This window comes from Drosophila mojavensis, unplaced genomic scaffold (genome assembly GCF_018153725.1).
Source record: "Drosophila mojavensis isolate 15081-1352.22 unplaced genomic scaffold, ASM1815372v1 contig_80, whole genome shotgun sequence".
NCBI lineage: Eukaryota > Metazoa > Arthropoda > Insecta > Diptera > Drosophilidae > Drosophila > Drosophila mojavensis.
In genome coordinates this window covers 587847-597488 of record NW_025318906.1, presented here as the reverse complement: position 1 = coordinate 597488, position 9642 = coordinate 587847, and the positions used below count along the sequence as shown (strand labels likewise).

General features: G+C 35.0%; 1 protein-coding gene across 18 annotated transcripts in view; it reads left to right on the top strand.

The window, feature by feature from the left end:
* Positions 1–4160: 4160 nt before the first annotated feature.
* LOC6578270 (PDZ and LIM domain protein Zasp) overlaps positions 4161–9642 on the top strand; it is a 64486-nt gene continuing 59004 nt past the window's right edge. For 4 of the 18 annotated variants that reach the window (XM_032729952.2, XM_032729948.2, XM_032729953.2 and 1 more), the window contains exons 1-2: positions 4161–4269; positions 4485–4892. The gene's annotated coding sequence lies outside the window, so the exon portion shown is untranslated. Of the gene's footprint in view, positions 4274–4484; positions 4893–9642 lie in introns of all 18 variants that reach the window. The other 14 variants (XM_015163053.3, XM_032729956.2, XM_032729955.2 and 11 more) reach the window with 9 other exon arrangements.

Here is a 9642-nt window from a genome sequence, read left to right as displayed (position 1 = left end):
GGAACAAGCAGAAGACGCAGAATAACATAAAGTCAAGCGTGACATTTTTCAGATATTTCTTGGCCGTTTCGCTCTCTTTTCCTCAGCTTGGGCACAAACAAAATAGCCGCTAAATGATTTACAGCCCATTTGGCTGGGACATGATCTTTAGCTTTAGCTCGAGAGATGCCGAATAAAAGGGAGAGGGCAACAGTTGGAGGTACAGAAAGGGAGAGAGAGAGAGATCGATCGAGCAGGAGCAACAGCTTTTGAGGGCAGCAAGTGGGCTGGCCAAAAAGGGTTTACGCAGGGGGCGTGGCAGGCAGAGGGCGAGGCAGCTGGCCAACCGGTTTATGCAACTGCGCAGTCTTTTTTTTTTAAAGCTGTTTTTGGCTGCATTTTGTGCAGGTTTTTTCTTATTGTTTCTTTTTAGCTTTTTAATGGCGAAAGCTTGTGTCATTTCCTTAGCTTTTTTTGCTACAGTTTTTATTTGATTTGTGGGCTTATTTTTGTTGTTGTAGTTTGACGGCAGTTTAGGTCTTTTGCCCTATGTGAATTATTTAGCTTTTCCTTGTACTCTGTTGAGTTTTTCATTAAATTATTGACTGAAATATTTGTTTGTTTGGTTTAATAAGTTAACATTTAGCACGTTTTGGAATCATTTTGCCTCAAATGATGCAAATTTAGCTGCATTTTGTGGCATTTCTAAAGCTTTTTTTGCGGCTTTCTTATTTTGTCCTTTATTTTATTATTAATTTTATTTCACATTTACTATTAGAAATTTTTAAAAGCTATTTTTGGTTGCTTTAAAGTCATATGCATTCAGCATTTTTTGCTCTAATATTATATTCTGCTACATTTTCAAATATTTGTTAGTGTTTTTCAGACTTTCGCTGTTTTTTATTTGACTTTATAACTGTTTATGCAGGCTTTTCCGAATTTTCGTTGCTGATTTTGGCCCTTATTTTGTCAACTTTTTAAAATTTTCGGCTTCACAGTTTAGCTTTTTTAGCTTAGCTTGCTTACAGCTGTTTTGGTTGCAGTCTTTTTCTGGCTTCAAGTTTTTGCTGCATTTTGTGTCTGCTTTCTGTTGCGCCTTGATTTTCGCTTTTTTCTACTCTTTTCTCAATTTTTTTTTGGGGCGCTAAAAAGGAAAATCAGCGCAAGAATCAGCGAACGATGCCTGTTGCTTGTTTGTTTGTTGTTGTTGTTGTTGTTGTTGGAGCCGTCACCCAGATTATCTGGGCAACTGGAGTAACCAGTTTTGTTGTTGTTGTTGTTTTTGCGTGTTTCTGCTGTTGCTGTGGCATGCAACCTAAATATAGAACTACAAACTATATATATAAATATTTACACATATATATGTATGTATATTCCATATATACAAATTATATTCCACATATATACTCTTAGCACTCTTCTTGTCTATCATATCCTCTTCTTGCTTTTTTTTTGGCTGTGCAAATCTTTGACTTCATTAAAATTTGAGTTTGGCGCGTTTTTTGTTTTTGCGTTTTTATCTTATCAGCCACAACACGCACACACACATACATCTCTCTCTCTCTCTCTCTCTCTCTCTTTGTATACATTTTCACCTTTCGTTTTACCTGTTGATTGTTTGTGTGTGGCACGCTGCGCTCTCTGCAAGTGGCAAGCGCTCGCTCGCCTTGCTCCGTTCTCCCTTTTCTCTCTCCCTCTGTTTCAACTGCCTTATCTCGGGCTCTCTCTCTCTCTCTCCCTCTGACTTTAACGCTGCGATCGGCCGCCTTTGCCGTTGTCATTCGTCTTCAAGCAACGATCGCGCGCGGTTCAGCGGCTTTTTGTGCTACACCGAAAAGTTTTTGACAACAAACTTCACTTTTTGCGTCATATATCAAAAATACCAAAAAATTGTTTAAAATATTAAAAAAATATTAAAGTGAGTGTATTGTGTTTTGTTAATAATTGTCAATATTTTCTTAAAAATAAATGTAATTGATCTGGTTTTTTGGAGAAATAAAAACCGGCTTCTATGATTCATAAAGAGTTCCGCGGCTGCAGCCAGTTTCGATTTTCGATTTTGTTTTGTTGACTCACTCGAAATGCAAAAATGAAAAACGAAAACAAATTCACAAGTTTTTAAATAATTTATGCGTAATCTTTGACGTAACAGCAAACGAAATAAAAAAGAGATAAAAGTGAAAAAAGTGTGAAAATTAAATGATTTAATTGCTGTAACTGTTACCTGTTACCTTATGCCAAACGGAACTTAATTAACTCTGGTTTATCTGCTTATCGCGCGTGTGACTAACAACTTTTAATTATATAGAACTGTTTGTCAGATCTGATTCTGTTTCTGCTTCTTCTTCTCCGTGCCCCTGAAATGCTCATATAGTCGAATTATTATGACTATCGTATTTCTATCTCTCTCTCGTTTTTTGTACTAAAAACGTTGTTGTTATTCGATTGATAATTGAGCTTGTGTATGGGCAGAAGACTGATTACAGTTACGATATTGGTGTATAAAAGTATTAGAGTTGAGAGTCTACTCCCAAGCTTATGCCTATAAGAACATTGGGATCAGTCTGTACAAGAGTATGATATCTTGGGAGTATAAAAGAAATTGAGTCCAAGAATTATTTAGAGACGATTTATATATAGCATTCACATTGGTTCAGCTCTTGATATAGAACACATAGGGTATTTTCAAGTCGAGCAGTGCCGCAGCAATACTAGTTACTTGTTTAGTTATTGTTTTTGGTGTGGAAAACATGATTTAATTAAAAAGCTGAAAATGTTTTTGCGCCCCGCTTGGCGGTTGAGTGTATTATACTATCTGTTTGTATTTGTTTATTTATTTATTTATTGTTTTTGCATTTGTTGTTTCCTTTCTCTTGTTCTTGTTAAGTTGTTTAAAATCGTTTGAGCTTTTTATGCCATATTTATCTGTATATAATATCTCTATATCATATATATTTCATTCACGTTTTTTGCGGCATTTTCGAAAATAAAAAATGAAATGAATTAAATTTTCAAGTTGCCTGCGCAACAATTTTTTATTTTCAAACAATTTGATTTGTGTTTTTGTATTCAAGTTGAAAGTTTCATTAAAAACATGCGAGTGAATAAAGTCGCTTGAGGGCTTCAGCTGATGCTGCAAAATGGATATGTTCAAAAACACACAATATAATATAATAAATAAAGAAAAATTACAATATAAATTATTTAAAAAGTGAATTCCAATGATTTGTAATATTTAATTAAACATATATGAATTTATAATCATAAATATATAATAGAATAGGAAAATAGCTAAGAGAAATAAATAATTAAAACAGCAGAGTATAAAAATGAATACGAAATTTATTAAAATAAAAAAATGTTAAACAAATTTAACACGAAATATATATATATGTATAATAAAATATAAATAATATTCAAATACATAAAAAGAAAATATATATTTTTATAATACCACACAAACGAAAATCAAATAGGAATTACGTCTTGGACTTAGCGGAAAGTGAAATTTTACTGTAAATATGATGTCATATGATTTGGCTTAGAGATAACTCCTCTATGTACTGCAGACATTCTATTGTCTAGAAGATAAATTCCTTTAGGCCAGATAAATGTGTCTGTTTAGCTAATTAACTAGAAATACGAACTAAATAGATGGAGATAGAGCTTATCAAAAAACTAAACCGAAAAAACAAACAAACAATTAATAATTCCACTTGAAACATCCAAAGTTCCCTTCTTCTGCTGGGCAATGAAAACAAAATGCAAACAATTAGCAAAATACAATAACAAAATATGCAGATATAGAAGATATATATATATAGTGCAGATGTATATACATATATATATTTATATAGACAGACATTGGCAGCCGCTGGTATAAACAGAGCGAGAGAGGGAGAGAGAGAGAGAGAGAGCGAGAGAGAGGGAGAGAGAGGGAGAGAGACAGTGGGAGAGAAGCAGAGAGGGGGACTCTGGGATTTAGCTGGCAACGTCTAGTGCCCGCACATATAGCCGCCATATAATGCAGGCAGTGGCGCTGACGTCGCTGTCGACGAAGGCAGCGACGTCGTCTGCCACTTGCTTGAAAAGATTCTTTGAGTTTTTTTATATTTTTTTTTTCGTGTGTAGTTCGAAAAACATTTCATAGCAAAAGTTTTCGGTTTTCGGTTTCGGTTTTCGCTTTTTTGCTTTAGTTGAGAGAAAATCGTCGCTTAGTTAACGTCGCCCCACAAAAGAACACCTCGAACGCAAAATAAATTTAAAGAAATCAATCAATTAACGACAACAGTGTGTAAAGATATCTGAGCCATATACTATACTGATATATATAGAGTTCATAAACTGACATCATCAGCAATAATAACAAATATATGAAAATAATAATTAGTGTTATCAAGCAAAAAGAACAGGAAACGACAGTAAACCAATCAACTACTACTTCTATCTTTCTCCTGTACACACTCTTCATCCACTCTCTCCCTCTTTCTCTATCTCTCTTTTAGGCCCTAACTTAGTGCTGGTGTTTATTGTAAATAAAAAGAAAAATTAAAGTTTTATGTGAAGTTTTCTGTGCATAGTTGCTGAAGGTTAAAACCGTAAAACCGTATATCGAAAAATAAGCACATATATCTATATACCCCTATATATATACACACACACATATATATGTATATTGGTATATAAGAAAAGAGCTTACGAAACAAAAATCTCGTGTACAAAAAGTCCAATTTTTTTAACCAACAGTTTCGAATTGTTCAAGAAACAACAACAACAACAACAACCACGATAATAACAAACAACAACAAACAAACAATTTATCTGGATTGAAGCTACATCGCCAGTTATATATATATATATACAACTTATATATATAATATATATTCACACAAAATTTTAAGAAATTTTTCAAGGTGAGTTTATTTTTAGTTGATTCGAAATGGCTGCGCAGATTTTCTATATGAAAGTTTTACTCTCGCTCTCCTAGTCACTCTCTCGCTGTCTCTCACTCTCTCTCTTGCTCTTTGAGTTACAGTATCTGACAGATACATTTACCTATTGCGCTGACAATTTACGAAATCTGTCTGCCAAATGCATTTTATTCTTCTTTTACTCGCTCACTTTACGCGAAACGGGCATATTGGCTGCCTGTTTCTCTGTTCACTGAGGACTTGAAATGTTAAATTTTGTTTGAATTCCACCCTACTTTATAGTTTTTAGATTTTTATGTATTTTAAAAGTATTTTGAATATTTTTCAGGTATTTCTACAATTTCGAAATTTTGTTCAAATAATTTACAAATTTCCTACAATATTTTTCTATGAAACAAAATAATTATTCAGAAACAATGAGCTACGAGAGCACCTATTCTCATTCAGATTCCATACTGCATCGAATTCATCAAGGCCGATCAGATTCTGCGAATCGTTGTAGCATGAGCCAGCATGGGGCAGTCGTATGCACTCGTCTCACTTGAGTTTATTCTATTCATTTTTGAGGCCATAATTTCTTTGGCATTTATTTTGTAATATATATGTTAAACATTTATATACATAAATATTGCATATATCTCATTTAAATAGGCGCCAACAAGAGAGATAGAAAAAGATATTAATGTATCTCTAGGTCAGCCTGAAATGTATCTTTCGTCTGTGTATTCTATTCAGTTTTGTATATATATATAAATATATATGTAAATTCGTATGATTCGACTGTACTCTGTCTGTTGATTTTCGCTTTGGCTGCGGCTCTGGCAATTGCGCTTTGCCGTTCTACGAGTATAGCGAGCTCTTTTTTTTTTCTTTCTGCTTGATCTATTTTCAGCCAGCAGGCCTGATTCTTCTTTTCCTCCTCTTGTTCTACCCCTTTTCGTTGCTCGTCCCACATCGCGTATACGCATTGCGCGCGTTTTGTCGCTGCCTCAGCCACAATGTTCATACGTAACACCGATTTTCCATTTTCCATTTTCCATATTTCGATTTTCCGATTTGTCCATTCAACATTTTGCCAAAAGACCACCACGCAGGCAGTCAGCCAAGGCACAAATGTGATGTAACAAGATAGACGATCCGCTCCTCCCCTATAGATGAACTCCCCTACTTATTGCTTACGTATTTTGGCAGTATCTGAAAAGTCTTTCCTGCCCTGTTTCTTCAGTATTTTCTGTTTATAGTCTTTTCGAATATTGCTTTGCATTATTCAATTCTTTTCTATTTTTTTTTTTTTCATTTTATTTACTTGGCTTTCACAAGCTGTTTATATAATTTTGGAATATTTGGGCATCTATCTATCTGAGCGCTTTGTATAGATTATTGGCTTATTTTAGTATTAGTTTCCTTTATTTTTTGTTTTCTTAAATTTGGCTTAGAAGCCCATAATCTTAAAATTTATATTTTAATTAACAACAAAAAGTTAACAAATTTTTTCCCATCTCCCATCTCCATATCCCACTTAAATGAAATTATATCGTTTACTCTCAAGTTGATTGAACTCTTCTATCTCGAATATCTGTCGCATCATTAATCATTCTCTATTTAGAGTTATACCTAAAAATCCATCGATCGACTCGCTGATAAGACTCAACGCGCTTTCAGTGGAACTTTGTTACTTGTTGCGCGATGATTCAGTGTGTTGTTTAGAACCCCTGATAACAGTTCATATATAACGGCGTCATTCGCGCTGCTCGTGAACAAGTGTTGAGCTCTTGTGGTGAGGCGAGGCGACTCGGAGTGCAGACAGAAAAGTGCAAAGTGGGAAGCAGGGAAATGCTTAGAGGGAAAACTGAATGGATTGCTTTGTCCACTTCGCCGCGCGAAGAATGCGTATTTTTATCAGCTTGGGTGCAATTAATTAGATAGACAGTGACGTCAGCTGCGGGCCACACATAAAATTGCAATAAGAAAAAAATAAGAGGGGGCAGCAGGAGGTGGAGGGATGCTTAGCAGGCGGATTGCTTCCTTCTCAACTGTAAATCAAGTCATAAATTAAATAGCGCGTCCGAGAGTAAGTGGGAATGCCCCTAATGAGAGCAGAAATAGCGCTCATTAGTTTCGTATTTATGCTGGCGATGAATGACCAACTGATTTACTTCATAGCCACGCCCTCCTAACGGCCCTACGCCTCCTCCTGCTCGCCTTGATCTGTGGGAAACTGAATGTAAAAGCATTCGCTGAAGTAAATATTTTTTAATTAGAGACAAAATGCGAGCTCAATTGCGAACGCGAATATTCATGAATACTGAATGAATGCATTCACTCACATGTGAATGCAAATGCATTTGTGCAGTTGCTGTTGCAGTTGAAAACATTTTACAAGAATTTAACCTTCATGAATTGTCATGGTAGATTGCCTTTCATACTCTAGCTCTCTCTCTCTATCGTTCTCTTTTACTCTGTATCTGTCTCTCTCAGTCTTTCGCTTATGTGCGCATTTTTCGCCTGGTTTCGTTTGTCATTCAGAGCAGAATTTTTGTACAACGTCGAACAACGCAAACAACATCAAAAGACCATAATTAAAATAACAGTTGACTCTGTTTGCACCAAGGTGAGAGAGTGAAAGAGAAAGAGAGAGCGAGAGCGAGAGTGTGCAGATATTACGACTTAATGGCATATTTTTCACAATAATAACATATCTTCCGTGCTGCACAAAGAATGAGATTTACCTTACAGGGTAGACATAATTTACAGGGTATTCATTTAAATGCAACACTCTGCATATGACAACAATTAAACTGTTGTCTCTGTCTCTGTTACTTTACATGTCCAGGTTTACAGACTCATGTACTTTCTATATATAGTCATATCTCTCACATATTATCTATATGAGTATATATTTATCTTGAATACCATCTATTCAGTTTATCACCAGGCCAGCTTTTATTGGACCCACAGCGAAATGTGTTGGCCGTAAAAATGGGAATAAATTTTAATGCTTGAAAATAGATTTAAATGTGGAAACATAGAAAATCACATTTTGATTTATGAGCACACGCTGCGGGGCAAACAGAAACACAAACCGAAACAGAAATCGAAACAACCAACAGAAACCGAAACAGAAATGAATAAATATAAATAATATGTTTATTGTTTTATAATTTTTATAACTCTTGTTAATTGCTCGTCAGCGGCTTGTGTTGGCGCCTCAATCACTCCCTCAGTCAGTCACTCCGTCAGTCAGTCAGTCAGTCAGCCAATCGGGCAAACTTGTTGAGATATGAAACAAAAAGTGTTTGCCAGTCACGTTTTGTGGTGCAGTGGCTCAGTGTGGTTTGCTGGTTTAGTGGTTGCCGCAGACAAAACTTTTTATCTAACGAAGATTTCGTATTTTCAGGTATTTTTTTCGCACTGATTGTGGGCGTTTTATTGCGATGGTTATGTAATTTGAAAGTGAGAAGTGCGTTGGGACCCAATGAGGGCGAATGGGGGCGATGAGGGCGACGTGCCGGCTTCACTTTTAGTCAAATTGCGAATTTCAAGTTGTATAACTCTGTCTCCTTCTGTCTCTACCTCGTCTCTAACCCTCTCTCCATCTCTCTTACTGAATGTAGGTCGTCCGTTAACCCAATTCATTGAGAATGGCGCATGAGAAAGTGAATAAGTGAATGAGTAAATGAGTAAATGTACTCACTGAGTGAATAATCCAGTTTAGACATTGAGCTCGCGATCGAATTCCTCTCAAAAGCTGAGTTTAAGAATGAGGGAAATCCCACACACTTGCAGAAAAATTGGTAACTAAATTGTATGGGTTTTTGATTTTCTTATAACTATTTAAGAAAGCACATCTTTATGAATAGACTACATAAGAAATCATAAATTAAGCTGTCAAGTAAAGCATTCATCATAATGAATGATTCAATGTGATATGAATAACAGGTTACTCTTATGCATACTGTATTATCAAATTAGTCTATCAGAAACATCCATCAATCACTTGATTGATTCATTTATACCTATATAAATACTATGCCTGCTCTGGTATATTTGTTTATATGAAAAATAATGTAAACTGATATTAGAATAGATAACAATTTGTTTAAGCTAGTATGCTATCGATAGCACTCGCGGGCTGCCACACTGTGCATACATATTGTAATAGGTCAAATGTGATGTACATATGTATATTTATGATAATGATGATATACTAAACAAAATATTTGCTAAACTTTAATTTGGATTTTACACAACTATTTTTAGTGCTATCCATGGATACAGACACATAAATTTGCAATGCTAAATTTAGAAATTATTGCCAAGATAATAAACCCCATGTCTACCCAAAGTCTCATAGAGTACTTCAAATAATTTTTAACGACCTTTGCTAACACTCTTGTAGCTCGTTTTGGTTTTTGTGGCCTTCATGTGGTTTAACTTGTACAAAAGATTTCAATTTCAATTACAATTTCAATTTCAATTTGAGTTGCCAAAACAAAAAAGAAAAAAAAAAAAATCATCTATTTCGATCGACAGGCGTCGCGTCAATGCCAAAGTCACAAATATCAAATTTTGTTGAAAAGCGAAAGAAAATGTCGGAAAATGAAGGAAAAGCTCAATGAAAAATTGAAGAAATTTGCGTCCTTACCCTTGGCAAGTGGCGTTAAAGAATTTCACTTGAGCTATATATATAATAATATATTTAGGTATATACTGAACTATAAAATATATGCCA